Consider the following 18,042-nt stretch of genomic DNA (forward strand, 5'->3'; position numbering starts at 1 on the left):
TAGAACTACTTAAACCTAACTAACCTAAGGACATCACACACATCCGTGCCCGAGGCAGGATTCGAACCTGCGACCGTAGCGGTCGCGCGGGTCCAGATTGTAGCGCCTAGAACCGCTCGGCCACTCCGGCCGGCGACATAGTCTCGTTTTACACTTATACACTTCGTTCAACGCTGTTCTATTTTGTTGACCCCTTCCGAATAATAGGAATTGTCAAAGTCTGCAAAATAGCTATTAGTTGCTGCAATCACCTCCTCGTTTCAACAAAATCTTTTTTCCACCAGCCATTTCTTCAAATTGAGGAACAAATAGTAGTCCGAGGGAGCCAAGTCTGGAGAATAGGAGGGATATGAAAGGAGTTGGGATCCTGTTTCCATTAATTTTGCGACCACAACTGCTGAGGTGTGTGCTCGTGCATTGTCGTGATGGAAAGGGAATTTTTGTGGTCCAATCGCCGGCGTTTTCTTGTAGCTCGGTTTTCAAACGGTCCAATAATGACGAATAGTACGTACCTGTAATAGTTTTACCCTTTTCCAGATAGTCGATGAGGATTATCCCTTGCGAATCCCAAAAGACAGTCGCCATAACCTTTCCGACCGAAGGATGGCCTTCGCCTTTTTTGGTGCAGATTCTCCCTTGGTAACCCATTGTTTACATTGTTCTTTGGTGTCAGGAGTATAGTAATGTATCCATGTTTCATCCACAGTGACGAAACGACGCTTAAAGTCCTGCGGGTTCTTCCTGAACAGCTGCAAACCATCCTTGCAACACTTCACACGATTCCGTTTTTAGTCAAGCGTGAGCAATCGCGGAGCCCATCTTGCGGATAGATTTCTCATGTTCAAATGTTTATGCAAACCATTATGTACCCATTCATTCGAGATGCCCACAGCACTAGCAATCTCACGCACCTTAACTCTTCTGTCATCCATCACTATATCATGGATTTTATCAATGATTTCTGGAGTCGTAACTTCCACAGGGCGTCCAGAACGTTCAGCATCACTTTTGCCCATATAGCCACTCCGAAAATTTTGAAACCACTTATAAACTGTTCTACTCGAAGGTGCAGAGTCACCGCAATGTTTATCAAGCTTCTCTTTAGTCTCCTGAGGCGTTTTGCCTTTCATAAAGTAATGTTTAACCACCACACGAAATTCTTTTTCGCCCATTTTTTGACAATCACTCGACGACCTTGATTCACACGAATGCCAAACACAAAGAAATAGACCAATATGGCTGAAACTTGGTGTGCGTTCTTTAGAAAGATGCTACTAACTAAACATGATCTCGATACGCGCCGGTGGTGCCATCTCTCGGACTTTTCAAACGCCCCTCGTACAGATGGCGGTAGTATCGCATACATAAAATATAAAAAGGCAATGCATTGGCGGAGCTGTAGACAAGCAACACTCCGTGAAATAACCGCAGAAGTCAATGTGGGTCGTACGACGAACGTTTCCTTTAGGACCTTGCAGAGAAATTTGACGTTAATGAGCTATGGCAGCAGACGATCGACGCACGCGCCTTTGCGAACAGTTCATCACCTGCAGTGCCTCTCCTAGGCTCATGGCCGTATTGGTTGGATCCTAGACGACTGGAAAACCGTGGCCTGGTCAGATGAGTCCCCGTTTCAGTTGGTAAGAGCTGATGGTGGGGTTCGAGTGTGAAGCTGACCGCACGAAGCCATGGACCCAAGTTGTCAACAAGGCACTGGGGACGCTGGTGGTGGCTCCATAATGGTAGGGACTGTGATTACATGGAATGGATTGCGCACTCTCATCCAACTGGACCGATCATTGACTGGAAATGGTACTTTCCGGGTACTTGGAGATCATTCATGGACTTCATGTTCCCAAACAACGACGCAAGGTCACTGGGCCACAACTGGTCGCGATTTGTTTGAAGAAACAGTCTGGACAACTCGAGCAAATGATTTGGCCACTCAGATGGCCCGACATAAATGCTATCGAACATTTGTGGAACGTAATCCACAAGTCAGTTTGTGCACAAAATCCTTTGCCGGCAACACTTTCGCAATTATGGACGCCTATAGAGGTAGCATGGATCAATATTTCTGAAGGAGACTTCCAAGGATTTGTTGAGTCCACGTCGAGGTGCTGCACTACGCCAGGACAAAGGCCAGACACGATATTAGAAAGTAACCCACGACTTGCGTCAGCTCAGTATAAGTCACAGCGCATTTATTATCAGGTTCACTGTGATTTAAATATAGTGATAAGTTACAAGGTTTAAATCTTTACAGCCTTTTCGCTTCAGAATATCATTCTTGCACGAAAATAAAATATTTAATTTTATTTATTTATTTATTTATTTACTTGTATATCTTTTTTTTATTTTTCATTCAACAGCGTCCACTGCGTTGCAGAAGGAAGGATTCATACAGAGTTGAACCTAACATAGGTGCCATATACTTGCGCTGTATTGCAGAATAATTTGCTGTTAGCACATAGTTGAATAGTTTGTTCAGTATATAAAATGATCTGTAGCAGTACGTAAGTCTCCCGGCAGGAACGGTCAATATTCAGGGATTGGAATGATAAAAAAAATGGTTCTGAGCACCATGGGACTTAACTTCTGAGGTCATCAGTCCCCTATAACTTAGAACTACTTAAACCTAACCTGGAAAAAGCGTTCGACAATATAAAATGGTGCAAGCTGTTCGAGATTCTGAAAAAAGTAGGTGTAAGCTATAGGGAGAGACGGGTCATATACAATATGTACAACAACCAAGAGGGAATAATAAGAGTGGACGATCAAGAACGAAGTCTCTGACAGAATTACATTGTCATCGGCGAACCTCAAAGTTTTTATTTCTTCTCCATGGATTTTAATACCTACTCCGAATTTTTTTTTTGTTTCCTTTACGGCTTGCTCAATATACAGATTGAATAACATTGGGGGGAGGCTACAACCCTGTCTCACTCCCTTCCCAACCACTGCTTCCCTTTCATGTCCCTCGACCCTTATAACTGCCATCTGGTTTCTGTACAAATTGTAAATAGTCTTTCGCTCCCTGTATTTTACCCCTGCCACCTTCAGAATTTGAAAGAGAGTATTCCAGTCAACATTGTCTAAAGCTTTCTCTAAGTCTACAAATGCTAGAAACGTAGGTTTGCCTTTCCTTAACCTAGCTTCTAAGATAAGTCGTAGGGTCAGTATTGCCTCACGTGTTCCATGAAATCCATATTCACAAGACAGTCGTGGAATCGCATCCAGTGACAGCAACAGTATCGAGGAACAATAAAGCACAGTTTCGATACGCCAAAATCCTGCCTCTTTTGACTATCATCGTGCTGGTAAACATTCCTCCACTTTACACGCAGTATAATGCAGTGGCGTATACATACGGGGAGTGCCCCCCTCCCCACGCCCTTGCGGGACCGAACGCCAAGTCATCCGCGCCACCTCCGCCAGCCAGCCACGCTATTAGTTCGTTGCTTTCGTCAGTCGACTCGACTGAATCGAGTTATCGAGTAATTGTACTTTCTTGTGTATCACACGCGTCCGCTTCATCGTATTTTATACGTTTCTGTCTGGCACATAGATAGCTAACACATACCTACGAGAAAAGTCGCGGCCATTATAGTGACCTCGATACGTTATTCTGTCTGGCATTTGTTCGAAAAAAGTCGCGAATACTCTAATGTTTATTCTACTGTTTTCTTGTACAGAGAACCTTCGATACGTAGCGTTATAAACACCGACTATTCGCCGAATAGGAAGCTAATTTACATTCAGTAGCGGAAATATTAAGACTGAAGAATAAATATGTGAAAAGTCCTAGTTGTAGAAAGTGCAAGTCTGAAGATTAGTCAATAGTGAGAGTGATCAGTTGATTGTGAAGTAATAATAATATTAATTCATAGTAATTTCTCAGTAAAAATATTGTTACTAGACTCGTAACAATATGTTTACTAAAAACGTAACAATAGTTTCCAACGCATTGTTACTATATAGGCCCTCTGTCGAATGCAGTAGAAAGGAACAGAATCGGCAATTAAAGTTCCACACACAGAAACTGCCGGATGACGTCATCATTGGAAACTCGCCCTTATATTATACGCCGTAAGGTACATATTGGGTAGTCGCTTTCACAATAGGTGCTAGTTCACACTCCATAACAGTCTGGAAACGAACATTCTGGCAGCGAATGTTCTCGAAACAACCGAGCCATATATATGGGAAGCAGAGCCGCTGCCAGGTAGTCAGTATGAAAGGTACAATCGTCGCGATAACTTGAAAGTGATAAAAAGTGAACAACTGCAATTATTGGCCATTACCACGCACTTCAGTCAGTGTTGTGCTTACTGATATTAGAAATACGCGGAGTGTGACCGTGTATTAGTGCTAAGTGTACCAGTGTTGCATTTCTCAGTGCAAATAAAGTGTTTATTCGAGATTTAAACTTGTGACTTGATTATTTTTTACTGTGTAAAAGTAAAGATAGCTCACGATATGTTTAGCGCCCCCTCCTTGACGGTTTTCTGTATCCGCCACTGGTATAACATGACCTCTCACAAACACCCAACATTCAAATGCAGTTTATGAATTAACCGCTTGGCAATCATATTTACAGAAAGTAGAAGGCGTTACCCCTATATGTACGTGCAGTTGCACTGAAATGCTAAAAGTTTACAAATCCAAGCATTTCAACAAAATTTCATGCAAATTTGACGCTTTTTGCATGCTGTCTTCATGATGTCTAAATTTTAATGGTTAGCAGTGTACCTTCATCACTTTTTTTCTTTTTGTTTACGTACCCGCAGGAGGCCTTTCTTTACAAGTGATAAGAGCATTGCTGATCATTTCCTTATAAACTCTACAGTGCAGTCTTTGCACTGCGAAAAAATTTCCTCGACAATGACGCGTTGTTGAGCAGCAGCAACAAAAACACACCTGAGAAGGTTGCAGCCGAGTGGCGTCCGTGTACAAGAGGGACATTGTGTGGGCCTGCAAACAGCGTGTTCTGTAGATAGGCGTTTGCGCAACTCACCTTCTGGTGTCATGAGCTTCTAATCCACTGCAGCCGACGAGGCACCGATAATGCGCGTCATACGTAGGGCTTTTCGTTAATAAACTAAGATGGATGACACTTGTTATTAGTGATCCTTGCACTCTCAGTATACACGGACGCTATCACGAGGATAGCTCGTTATTACACATGGTAGTGCCGTACGCCCCTGTGTTCAATAACCAGAGACATGTGGATAGTTTTACGGCATCAGCCGTCGAAACGTCCTCACTGCAGTTAGAAAACGCTGGGGTCCTCGTATACACTACTGGCCATTAAAATTGCTACACCAAGAAGAAACGCACATGATAAACGAGTATTCATTGGACAAATATATTATACTAGAACTGACATATGATTACTTTTCATGCAATTTGGGGGCATAGATCCTGAGAAATCAGTACCCAGAACAACCACCTCTGGCCGTAATAACGGCCTTCATACGACTGGGCATTGAGTCAAACAGAGCTTGGATGGCGCGTACAGGTACAGCTGCCCATGCAGCTTCAACACGATACCACAGTTCATCAAGAGCAGTGACTGGCGTATTGTGACGAGCCAGTTGCTCGGCCACCATTGACCAGACGTTTTCAATTGGTGAGAGATCTGGAGAATGTGCTGGCCAGGGCAGCAGTCGAACATTTTCTGTATCCAGAAAGGCCCATACAGGACCTGCAACATGCGGTCGTGCATTATCCTGCTGAAATGTAGGGTTTCGGAGGGAATGTAACGTCCACTGTTCAAAGTGCCGCCAATGCGAAGAAGAGGTGGCCGAGACGTGTAACCAATGGCACCCCATACCATCAGCCGGGTGATACGCCAGTATGGCGATGACGAATACACGCTTCCAATGTGCGTTCACTGCGATGTCTCCAAACACGGATGAGACCATCATGATGCTATAAACAGAACCTGGATTCATACGAAAAAATGACGTTTTGCCATTCGTGCACCCAGGTTCGTCGTTGAGTACACCTTCGCAGGCGCTCCTGTCTGTGATGCAGCGTCAAGGGTAACCGCAGCCATGGTCTCCGAGCTGACAGTCCATGCTCCTGCAAACGTCGTCGAACTGTTCGTGCAGATGGTTGTTGTCTTGCAAACGTCCCCATCTGTTGACTCAGGGATCGAGACGTGGTTGCACGATTCGTTACAGCCATGCGGATAAAATGCCTGTCATCTCGACTGCTAGTGATACGACGCCGTTGGGATCCAGCACGGCGTTCCGTATTACCCTCCTGAACCCACCGATTCCATATTCTGCTAACAGTCATTGGATCTCGACCAATGTGAGCAGCAATGTCGCGATACGATAAACCGTAATCGCGATAGGCTACAATCCGACCTTTATTAAAGTCGGAAACGTAATGGTACGCATTTCTCCTCCTTACACGAGGCATCACAACAACGTTTCACCAGGCAACGCCGGTCAACTGCTGTTTATGTATGAGAAATCGGTTGGAAACTTCATCAAGTCAGCACGTTGTAGGTGTCGCCACCGGCGCCAACCTTATGTGAATGGTCTGAAAAGCTAATCATTTACATATCACAGTATCTCCTTCCTGTGTGTTAAATTTCGCGTCTGTAGCACGTCACCTTCGTGGTGTAGCAATTTTAATGGCCAGTAGTGTGCTTTCTTCAATGTAGCGAGATATGCTGTTTGTTTCACTGAAACAGTTTCAATTAGACGTTTCCACTAGCCAACGTTTTATGCTTCTTAGGATCTCTATCATTTCTCTGCCATTCAGAATAAAGACAAAACTTATTTTCTAAACTACTCTTATCTCCTGACAATAAAATGACACGTCAAAATATTTGTATTTTTTTGGGTCCTGTGCCTCAATCCTTAGAAATGAAACCACTATAAGAACACTCTGTTGTCCATCTCTCTGTCTGTCCGATTGTTAAAAACTCTTTTTTTTCTCAGAAACAGGAACACATGTCAAGCTGAAATCCATCCCATGTACCTACTACGGTTTACGGTCACTTGGCGGCCATTTATGTCACATGTTAACAGAATCTTCCGTCGGCTCTTGGTAGAACAACATTATAATAAATGAAAGGCACCAGTTTGCTTTTGTTCTACAATATTACTTTTATTGTTAACCGGTTTTCGGCTTGCAAGGCCATCTTCAGACATTTACTGAGTATTATCACCAAAGAAGTTAAATGTTAGCAGACAACATTGGAAGAGAAGTAACACATCTAGACTGAAGTAAAAACATACAGTAACAACTTTGCAATGAAAAAGTAAAAACTGAACAGTACATAAATAACAATGGAGTAGACAGGAAAACCTTTAGCACAAAATAGGAATAGTATGCCTGCATAACAGTTTCTATTAATAAACAAAACGAATAAAATAAAATAAAATTAGTACTAGACAAGGCTGCATCAGGAGGTATGAAACATGGTGATACACAACCAATTAAAAGAAGAAACAGTTATCAATGTAAATACAGAATACATAAGGAACTTAAGCAACATCAATAAGATAAACTGAAATAAATAAATGCTCAAACTGGAGGTTCCCTCAAACACCTCAATTTTCCTGCAATCAGCGACTGGCTGTCTTTCTACAAGCGCATTTTAATGTGCTCAATAAAGGTGCGCGGGTGGCACTGAAGGTGTTGCCGAACTGGGAGGTCTTAGAGGGACTCTTTACTGTTTTCACCACCCATGTGTCAATAGTGCAACCCCCCCTCCACCCTTGTGATCGCACCACAGGAGGGCCGAAAAAGAATAAACATCCTTCGCTGCTTCTGATCACGTTCAAATTTCGTCGTGCGGTTTTGAATAGTCCTTAGTGGTTCCTCCTTCTATAACATAGGAAAAATTGCGGTCGCGCTACATTCGAAAGGAGTGCGATCAAGTTCACTGGGATTGGGGGCCCACGATGTCTTTAGAAACGGGTTGAATCGCTCGGGTAGTGTCAGCAGTGTCAACGGTTGTGGAAAAAGTCGTCCTGTTGCATTGCGAATTTCATTTTCGACCGGGAAATATGTGGGAATCAACGCACCAAGGTACGGGGTGTTTTCATTTTGTAGCCGTTTTTTGTTGCTCCCTGAGGCCTTTTCTGGCGATGCTGAGAGACGGTGTGCCTGAAACGTTTTCCTCCTCCGCCGCCCATAAGAAAACCTCGCAATTTCAACGATGGGCATCGTGGTTCTGGCCTCCTCCGCAGAAGTGTCAAAGGAACGCGTGAAATGTGGGTAAAAGGGAGTACGACGACTTACACATCGCGTGGCGCTGTCACGGTGGCGTCGGGACACCATTAACTCAGCCTACTCCCCATCTGAACTTCTGAGCTCTGCCCTTTTATTCACATATGTCGACATCTTGCTGGCTGAAGCGTCGCTAAGCCCCAAGCGACGTCACAGGGCGCCACGCTTTTGCACCGTTACAGAGGAAGCTTGTAGGCACCTTGAGCAAAATTTCTAACATCTGCGCTGAATGGAACACTATTATGGGTTTTCGAAAAAATGACCTTCAATTGTGTTGCCCAGTGTAGATTTGGTGGTGGTGAACATACATCAGTTCGGAAACTGTGCGTTCATCAAGAAAAAAATTTGTTCTGTGTGCTCAAAGAGGCTTCAGTACATGACATGGCGCAGAAGACATGGAAAGTTGAAAGTTCTGCGAGCTTGGTGAGTATTACGCAGCGTCTCAGAGCTCTACCTCTGGGTTCACAGACCCAATGCAACAGAATACACGGATGGCTTTTGATGTCTGGTAGTCATGTCGATACAGAGCCTCCAAAGATAGTCTTGCAGGAGGTGTTGGGAGCAGCACGTCACACTGCAGGGATGTGTGCAGGGCCGGACAGACCACGCTTGCTAGTGTGGGCGTTCCAGTAGTGACGCGTTGCGAGTTAAGGCCGCTGCATCGGAGACCAGTGTCACTTCTGATTGATGCATTCAAGCAAGCTGCTCACCTCCAGTAGTCGGTGGACCGATTCTTCTATAACAACCGTGCTGCTATGCTGATTCTGGGGACTACTAGGATTTTTACCGATCGTGCAGAAGACAAACTATGGCTAAGAACTAGTTTCTAAGTGGGAAGTGAATGGTACAAATTACTATTTAGCTGCTGATAAACGAACTGTGACTTGCGACACGAGTTTCTTTTTGTATATCGTGTAGAACTCCTATGAAGTCAGATCCAGTGCCGATATATAAATACTCTACCCTATGTTACAACAGACAAAGCCTCTCCCCTATTTTACACCTAACTGCAGATGTGACCCAAAATTCCGCCATATCTCCACTCTTTTATCTCTTACACAAAAGCGAGCGAGGTGGCTTACTTATTAGCACACTAGACTCGCATTCGGGAGGACGACAGTTCAGATCCGCCTAATACAGAACTAAAATCCGAGACTATCGTTTCCCTTGTACCTACAACCCTTTCTGTCCTTACCAACCCGAATTCGTCTCGCCCTAGCGACCCTTTTAACTCCACCTCACAACTTCATCTCTTATTGTAATCAGTGGTATCTCTCCATCAACCTTGCAAAGGCCCAGACAGTAATTATAGGAAAGAAACCCGATCTTTCCGCCCCCTTACCTTCACCTAACAACCCACAACTCCGTAAATAAAACACAAAAACAACCATTAAAAACTAACTGTGTTCCAGCTGCTCACAAACCAAACGTAAGCATACAACACACTAAAATTCCTGAAACTGCTAACTGCCTAACCATTTTGACTACATCTCACGATTAACATCAATTGGTACAAGACCCCCCCCCCCCCCCCAAATCCTCGTCCATCCATAGCGTCCTTTCCCAGCTATGCACATGTCGTAGAGACCTCTGCTTCTGTCAAGTCTTACTACTCCCTCGAAATCGATGAATGACATGCAGTCACCCATTCCACATCTGACTACCTTCTGCTTCCCGTTTCTTGTATCATATAATTAAATGCGTCACATATCTATAATACTTTCACCTGTCCTACGTCTCCTCCAAATTCTGAGTCCTAACATCTTAGTGTACCATCAGTCCTTTAGAAACGTGACTCCCAACATCTCACTGCAATCTCTGTCCTTGAGATACCTGTACTGATTGCACCTCTATCAGCACGTTCCATCTTCCTTCCATCTTCAAACAATCCACATCCTTTGCCAGGACACATTTAACCATCTCCTTCTCCCAAATCAAGGGGTAAACGTTGAGATCTACCTGAATTACCATATGAAACCTACACCATCTATCCCATCCCAAACGAAGGCTCCAGCCCACCTTCTTCCTGCCTAACAGAAATCCTAGTACCTCGTTACTGCTACATCCTAACAATCACTTCCTCTCCCAATACACATCCTACACCCTTTTCTGTAAAACACCCTCTCCATTAGCTCCCACACACAAATTCATTAACTACCGTCACCAACGAGCCCTCACTACCACCACCACTGTCACTGAGAAAAAGGCACATTTTCATCATTATGCCATTTATATATTTTATACTAGCGACAGGCCAAGGCTTCAGACACGTAGCTGTAAGTATCTATAGCTATATCATCTAGCTAGCGGTAATAAGTTATATTCGCAAGTCTCCCTCGTGAATCGGTCTATCTATTAGTGTACACCGTATCAAGTTCCACGAGATTAGCCTTCACACAGAGGTAGATGAACGCTACAGGTGACTTTAATACAATTATATAACAATTATAATATACTACCTAATTACCTGTTGTTGCCTAGGTATATTTTTATTCCAATCTTCTGTTAGTACATAGCCTCCTTCCCCCTCTCTCTGTCCATCTCCTTCTTCACCCCTTCTCTGTCCATCTCTTCCACACTTCTCACTACCAACCTCCTCGACACCACCAATCTCTGTCGATCTTCATCAACACCTCTCTCTGCCCATCAACTCCTCCTTCTCTTGCTGTTCATCTGCTTTTCCGCCCTCTGTCCTGCTCCTTGCCACTCTGTCCATTTCCTCCTCCCTCCCTCAATTTCATTTCTTCCTCCCCCTCTCTTTGTTTATCTCCTCTTCCCCTTCCCTCTGTCCATATCCTCCTCCCCTGTGCCTGTGTCCATCTACTCCTCCCTTTGCTCTCTGTCCATCGCCTCCTACCGGTTTCTCTCTGCACGTTGTCACACTCGCTTCGATATGAGGCTGGTAGTTCTTATAGCATGTCTTTCCAGATCGTGATTAATGGTGTACCAAATTTGGTTGAAATCGTTCCAGGGGTTTAGGATGAGATTTTTACCCATGACTTTACCTGCGCACGCACAAGTCAAATATATTTCACACGTTTTGAACACTTTTCGCACGTGTTTATACACTTATTTCACCTGTATCTCTAGTAAATTTCGTCCATTTTCATGCAGCTCAATGTTCATGATATATTTCCTGACCTACGAGCTGTACAATGATATACGACAGTTTTGTCGGTACATCTAGTGGTACACGTGGGTACTGTGTGCGAAATGTGTCGTAAATACACTCCTGGAAATTGAAATAAGAACACCGTGAATTCATTGTCCCAGGAAGGGGAAACTTTATTGACACATTCCTGGGGTCAGATACATCACATGATCACACTGACAGAACCACAGGCACATAGACACAGGCAACAGAGCATGCACAATGTCGGCACTAGTACAGTGTATATCCACCTTTCGCAGCAATGCAGGCTGCTATTTTCCCATGGAGACGATCGTAGAGATGCTGGATGTAGTCCTGTGGAACGGCTTGCCATGCCATTTCCACCTGGCGCCTCAGTTGGACCAGCGTTCGTGCTGGACGTGCAGACCGCGTGAGACGACGCTTCATCCAGTCCAAAACATGCTCAATGGGGGACAGATCCGGAGATCTTGCTGGCCAGGGTAGTTGACTTACACCTTCTAGAGCACGTTGGGTGGCACGGGATACATGCGGACGTGCATTGTCCTGTTGGAACAGCAAGTTCCCTTGCCGGTCTAGGAATGGTAGAACGATGGGTTCGATGACGGTTTGGATGTACCGTGCACTATTCAGTGTCCCCTCGACGATCACCAGTGGTGTACGGCCAGTGTAGGAGATCGCTCCCCACACCATGATGCCGGGTGTTGGCCCTGTGTGCCTCGGTCGTATGCAGTCCTGATTGTGGCGCTCACCTGCACGGCGCCAAACACGCATACGACCACCATTGGCACCAAGGCAGAAGCGACTCTCATCGCTGAAGACGACACGTCTCCATTCGTCCCTCCATTCACGCCTGTCGCGACACCACTGGAGGCGGGCTGCACGATGTTGGGCCGTGAGCGGAAGACGGCCTAACGGTGTGCGGGACCGTAGCCCAGCTTCATGGAGACGGTTGCGAATGGTCCTCGCTGATACCCCAGGAGAAACAGTGTCCCTAATTCGCTGGGAAGTGGCGGTGCGGTCCCCTACGGCACTGCGTAGGATCCTACGGTCTTGGCGTGCATCCGTGCGTCGCTGCGGTCCGGTCCCAGGTCGACGGGCACGTGCACCTTCCGCCGACCACTGGCGACAACATCGATGTACTGTGGAGACCTCACGCCCCACGTGTTGAGCAATTCGGCGGTACGTCCACCCGGCCTCCCGCATGCCCACTATACGCCCTCGCTCAAAGTCCGTCAACTGCACATACGGTTCACGTCCACGCTGTCGCGGCATGCTACCAGTGTTAAAGACTGCGATGGAGCTCCGTATGCCACGGCAAACTGGCTGACACTGACGGCGGCGGAGCACAAATGCTGCGCAGCTAGCGCCATTCGACGGCCAACACCGCGGTTCCTGGTGTGTCCGCTGTGCCGTGCGTGTGATCATTGCTTGTACAGCCCTCTCGCAGTGTCCGGAGCAAGTATGGTGGGTCTGACACACCGGTGTCAATGTGTTCTTTTTTCCATTTCCAGGAGTGTAACTTAGTAGTAAACAATTAATAAATTAAAACGTCATACATGATGAGGCAGTTTTTCACGTATTTAAGTGTTTGTGACGTCACATCTCCTGAAACATGTGTCGTAAAATGACATACACTGAAGTACCACAGAAACTGGTATAGGTTCAAATGGCTGTAAACATTATGGGACTTAACATCTGAGGTCATCAGTCCCCTAGAACTTAGAACTATTTAAACCTAACCTAAGGACATCACACACATCCATGCCCGAGGCAGGATTCGAACCTGCGACCGTAGCAGCAGCGCGGTTGCGGACTGAAGCGTCTAGAACCGCTCGGTCACAGCGGCCGGCAACTGTTATAGGCACGCATATTCAAATACAGAGATATGTAAACAGGCAGAATACGGCCCTGCGTTCGGGAACGTCTATATAAGACAACATGTGCCTCGCGCCGTTGTTAGATCGTTAACTGCCACTTTAATGGCATGTTATCAATATTTAAGTGAGTTTGAACGTGGTGTTGTAATCGGCGCACGAGCGATAGGACACAGCATCCCCGAAGTAGCGATGAAGTGGAGATTTTCCGTACGAACATTTCACGAGTGTACCGTGAATATCAGGGATCCGCTAAACATTAAATCTCCGACATCGCTGCGGCCGAAAAAAGATCCTGCAAGAATGGGACCAATGACGCCTGAAGAGAATCGTCCGGTGTGACAGAAGTGCAATCCTTCCGCAAATTGCTGCAGATTTCAATTCTGTGCCATCAACAACTATCAGCGTACGAAACATTCAGCGAAACATCGATACAATTTGAAATGAGACTCATCCCGACCAGGCAACAAGTTTCGAGTCATGAACAGTCCAGTGTCGAAAGGCCAAGGCGAGGCGTAAAGCTTTGTATAGTACAGTCATCAAGCGTACACGAGTGGGCCTTCGCCGCCGAAAGTCCGTATCGATAATATTCGTTTAATGGGTCGCAAGCAGATACTTGTTGATGGTCCAGTATTGAAATCTTCAGCAATTTGCGGAAGGGTTGCACTTCGGTCGCGTTGAACGATTCTCTTCTATCGTCGTTGGTCCCATTCTTGGCCGGCCGGGGTGGCAGAGCGGTTCTAGGCGCTACAGTCTGGAACCGCGCGACTGCTACGGTTGAAAGTTCGAGTCCTGCTTCGGGCATGGGTGAGTGTGATGTCCTTAGGTTAGTTAGGTTTAAGTAGTTCTAAGTCTAGGGGACTGATGACCTCAGAAGTTAAGTCCCATAGTGCTCAGAGCCATCTGAACCATTTGAACCCGTTCTTGCAGGATCTTTTTCCTGACACAGCGATGTCGGAGATTTCATATTTCACCGGATTCCAGATATTCGTAGTACACTGGTGAAACGATCGTACGGAAAATCCCTGCTTCATCGCTACCTCGAAGATGATGTGTCCTATCACCCGTGTGTCGACTATAAGACCACATTGAAAATCACTTAAAATGTGGTTTAAGTTGTAGTTTATTAAAATACGCTGCCGTTTGGCAGGAGGTGATTGGCGTTGTGACACTGAAATACTGAAACAGGCATATCAGACAAATTAGGCTGAGAACGTCAGTTGAACATATCGCAATGTAGCTGTGCAAGTTCCGCATCTCACTGATTTTCTACTACATGTTGCTCAATACATACTACTGAAAATTAAAATTGCTACACCAAGAAGAAATGGAGATGATAAACGGATATTCATTGGACGAATATATTATACTAGGCTTGCCATAAGATTACATTTTCACGCAATTTGGATGCATAGATCCTGAGAAATCAGTACCCAGAACAACCACCTCTGGCAGTAATAACGGCCTTCATACGACTGGGCATTGAGTCAAATAGAGCTTGGATGGCGTGTACAGGTACAGCTGCCCATGCAGCTTCAACACGATACCACAGTTCATCAAGAGTAGTGACTGGCGTATTGTGACGAGCCAGTTGCTCGGCCACCATTGACCAGACGTTTTCAATTGGTGAGAGATCTGGAGAAGGTGCTGGCCAGGGCAGCAGTCGAACATTTTCTGTATCCAGAAAGGCCCGTACAGGACCTGCAACATGCGTTCGTGCATTATCCTGCTGAATTGTAGGGTTCCGCAGGATCGAATGAAGGGTAGAGCCACGGGTCGTAACACATCTGAAATGTAACGTCCACTGTTCAAAGTGCTGCCAATGCGAACAAGAGGTGACCGAGGCGCGTAACCAATGGCACCCCATACCATCACGCCGGGTGATACGCCAGTATGGCGATGACGAATAGAAGCTTCCAATGTGCGTTCACCGCGATGTCACCAAACATGGATGCGACCATCATCATGCTGTAAACAGAACCTGGATTCATCCGAAAAAAATGACGTTTTCCGATTCGTGCACCCAGGTTCATCATTGAGCCATGGTTTCCGAGCTGATAGTCCATGCTGCTGCAAACGTCGTCGCACTGTTCGTGCAGATGGTTGTTCTCTTGCAAACGTCCCTATCTGTTGACTCAGGGATCGAGACGGGGCTGCACGATCAGTTACAGCCATGCGGATAAGATGCCTGTCATCTCGACTGCTAGTGATACGACGCCGTTGGGATCCAGCACGGCGTTCCGTATTAACCTCCTGAACCCACCGATTCCATATTCTGCTAACGGTCATCGGATCTCGACCAACGCGAGCAGCAGTGTCGCGATACTACAAACCGAAATCGCGATAGGTTACAATCCGTCCTTTATCAAAATCGGAAACGTGATGGTACGCATTTCTCCTCCTTACACGAGGCATCACAACAACGTTTCACCAGGCAACGCCGGTCAACTGCTGTTTGTGTTTGAGAAATCGGTTGCCAATTTTCCCCATGTCAGCACGTTATAGGTGTCGCCACCGGCGCCAACCTTGTGTGAATGGTCTGAAAAGCTAATCATTTGCATATCACAGCATCTTCTTCCTGTCGGTTAAATTTCGCGTCTGCAGCACGTCATCTTCGTGGTGTAGCAATTTTAATGACCAGTAGTGTATTACCGATGCCTTTAAGCGTAGGGACCATGTGACAATATATGATGTCAGAATACAATGACAATGATTGATTAAGAGGATATCAGCGGCAGGAATGTAACTGTATCATATTTCATTCTTTATTCTCCGCATCGTACTTCAACCGCAGATGCAAATGTCTATGGAGCACCCAAGTCTCAGCACAAGCTCACCATCGCAAGGCAACGAATTACGACAGAATAACGTAATGATGATATGACATCCGATGCTAATGGTTTAGAATTAATCTTTATAGCTTTGTGAAATAGTGGTTATCATGCAGAAATTTCTCGCGCGGTGCCCTGGAAGCAGTATAGAAAAGGGGTGTTAGATCGTTTATGAGCACTAGATCAGTAGAACAAGTCTGAGGGAGGAAACATGACCTTACTTAAGAGAACGGTCCGGCTCTTCCTTCAGACTGTTTATCTAAACTTCAGTCTTGATGGCTGGTTAGGGATTTGAGCCCCGTGCCTCCTGAGAGCTCTAGCTCTTCACTCGCTACGGTTCGCATGAGCCTGCCTTTTGGCATCACTTACTGACACCAATGCTCGCAATATTCTTGTGGAGCTGCACTTTAATTTCAAAAGCGAGATGCAACAGATAAACCAAGCGCCTGAATGCTCGTTAACCATTACAGTATCACATATTTTGTAGTAAAGGAAGAAAGGTAAATATTTAACGTCCCGTCGACATCGAGGTCATTAGAGACGGAGCAGAAGCTCGGAATGTTTCAAAATTGGAAAGGAAACCGGCCGTGCCCTTTCAACGGAAACATCCCGGCATTTGCCTGTACCGATTTAGGGAAATCGCGGAAAACCCAAATCAGGATGATCGGACGCGGGTTCGAATCGTTGTCCTCTCGAATGAGAGTCCAGTGTGTTAACCATTGCGCCATCTCGCTCGGTTATTCTGTATAACAAGAGATGGAAAAATATGCAGACTGGAAACAGTCGTTGCCCGTTGAGACAGTACATTAGACGCCTCCAGGCCTGACAACATCGTGACGTGTGTTTCCCATCGGATTGTCCCCGCAATAAAATTTGACTGCTCTATACGCCACGACAGGTAGTTTCTTTACAATTCAAAACGATCACGTTCGACAATGCCGGCCGTACCCTTATAATACGGCGAGAGGTAAGAACACGTAATGCTCTCAGGAACTTTGTCGAACTCAATCGCTTTGGTGGTCCAGGTGTTATGGGACGGGGAGGCAACTGTTGTGTAGGTGTACCGACGTCGTAATCTTTGAACACAGGCCACTCCCAGCCTGTGTTATTGTAACACTGTGGTCCTTGCCCACGTGTGTCTTTTCAGGGATGTATATCGTCCCAAAGAAAGCAGGTGTTGACAGATGTGAAAATTACCGAACTATCAGTTTAATAAGTCACGGCTGCAAAATACTAACGCGAATACTTTACAGCGATTGGAAAAACTGATAGAAGCCGACCTCTGGGAAGATCAGTTTGGATTCCGTACAAGTATTGGAACACGTGAGGCAATACTGACCCTACGACTTATCTTAGAAGATGGATTGAGGAAAAGCAAACTCACGTTTCTAGCATTTGTAGATTTACAGAAAGCTTTTGACAATGTTGACTGGAATACTCTCTTTCAAATTCGGAAGGTGGCAGGGGTAAAATACAGGGAATGAAAGGCTATTTACAATTTATACAGGAACCAGATGGCAGTGATAAGAGTCGAGGGGCATGAAAGGGAAGCAGTGGTTGCGAAGGGAGTGAGACAGGGTTGTATCCTATTCCAAATGTTATTCAATCTGTATATTGGGTAAGCAGTAAAGGAAACAAAAGAGGTATTACAATCCATAGAGAAAAAATAAAAACTTTGAGGTTCGCCGATGACATTGTATTTCTGTCAGAGACAGCAAAGGACTTGGAAGAGCAGTTGAACGGAATGGACAGTGTCTTGAAAGGAAAATATAAGATAAACATCAACAAAAGCAAAACGAGGATAATGGAATGTAGTCGAATTAAGTCGGGTGATGCTGAAGGAATCAGATTAGGAAATGAGACACTTAAAGTAGTGAAGGAGTTTTGCTATTTGGGGAGCAAAATAACTGATGATGGTCGAAGGAGAGGATATAAAATGTAGACTGGC

At 45.5% G+C, this 18,042-nt stretch overlaps 1 protein-coding gene across 1 annotated transcript in view; it reads right to left on the minus strand.

Moving 5' to 3' along the window:
* LOC124789482 (proton-coupled folate transporter) overlaps positions 1-18,042 on the minus strand; it is a 302,728-nt gene that overhangs the window by 192,247 nt on the left and 92,439 nt on the right. The gene's annotated exons all lie outside the window — the stretch shown is intronic.

This window comes from Schistocerca piceifrons, chromosome 3 (genome assembly GCF_021461385.2).
Source record: "Schistocerca piceifrons isolate TAMUIC-IGC-003096 chromosome 3, iqSchPice1.1, whole genome shotgun sequence".
In the NCBI taxonomy this organism is placed as follows: domain Eukaryota; kingdom Metazoa; phylum Arthropoda; class Insecta; order Orthoptera; family Acrididae; genus Schistocerca; species Schistocerca piceifrons.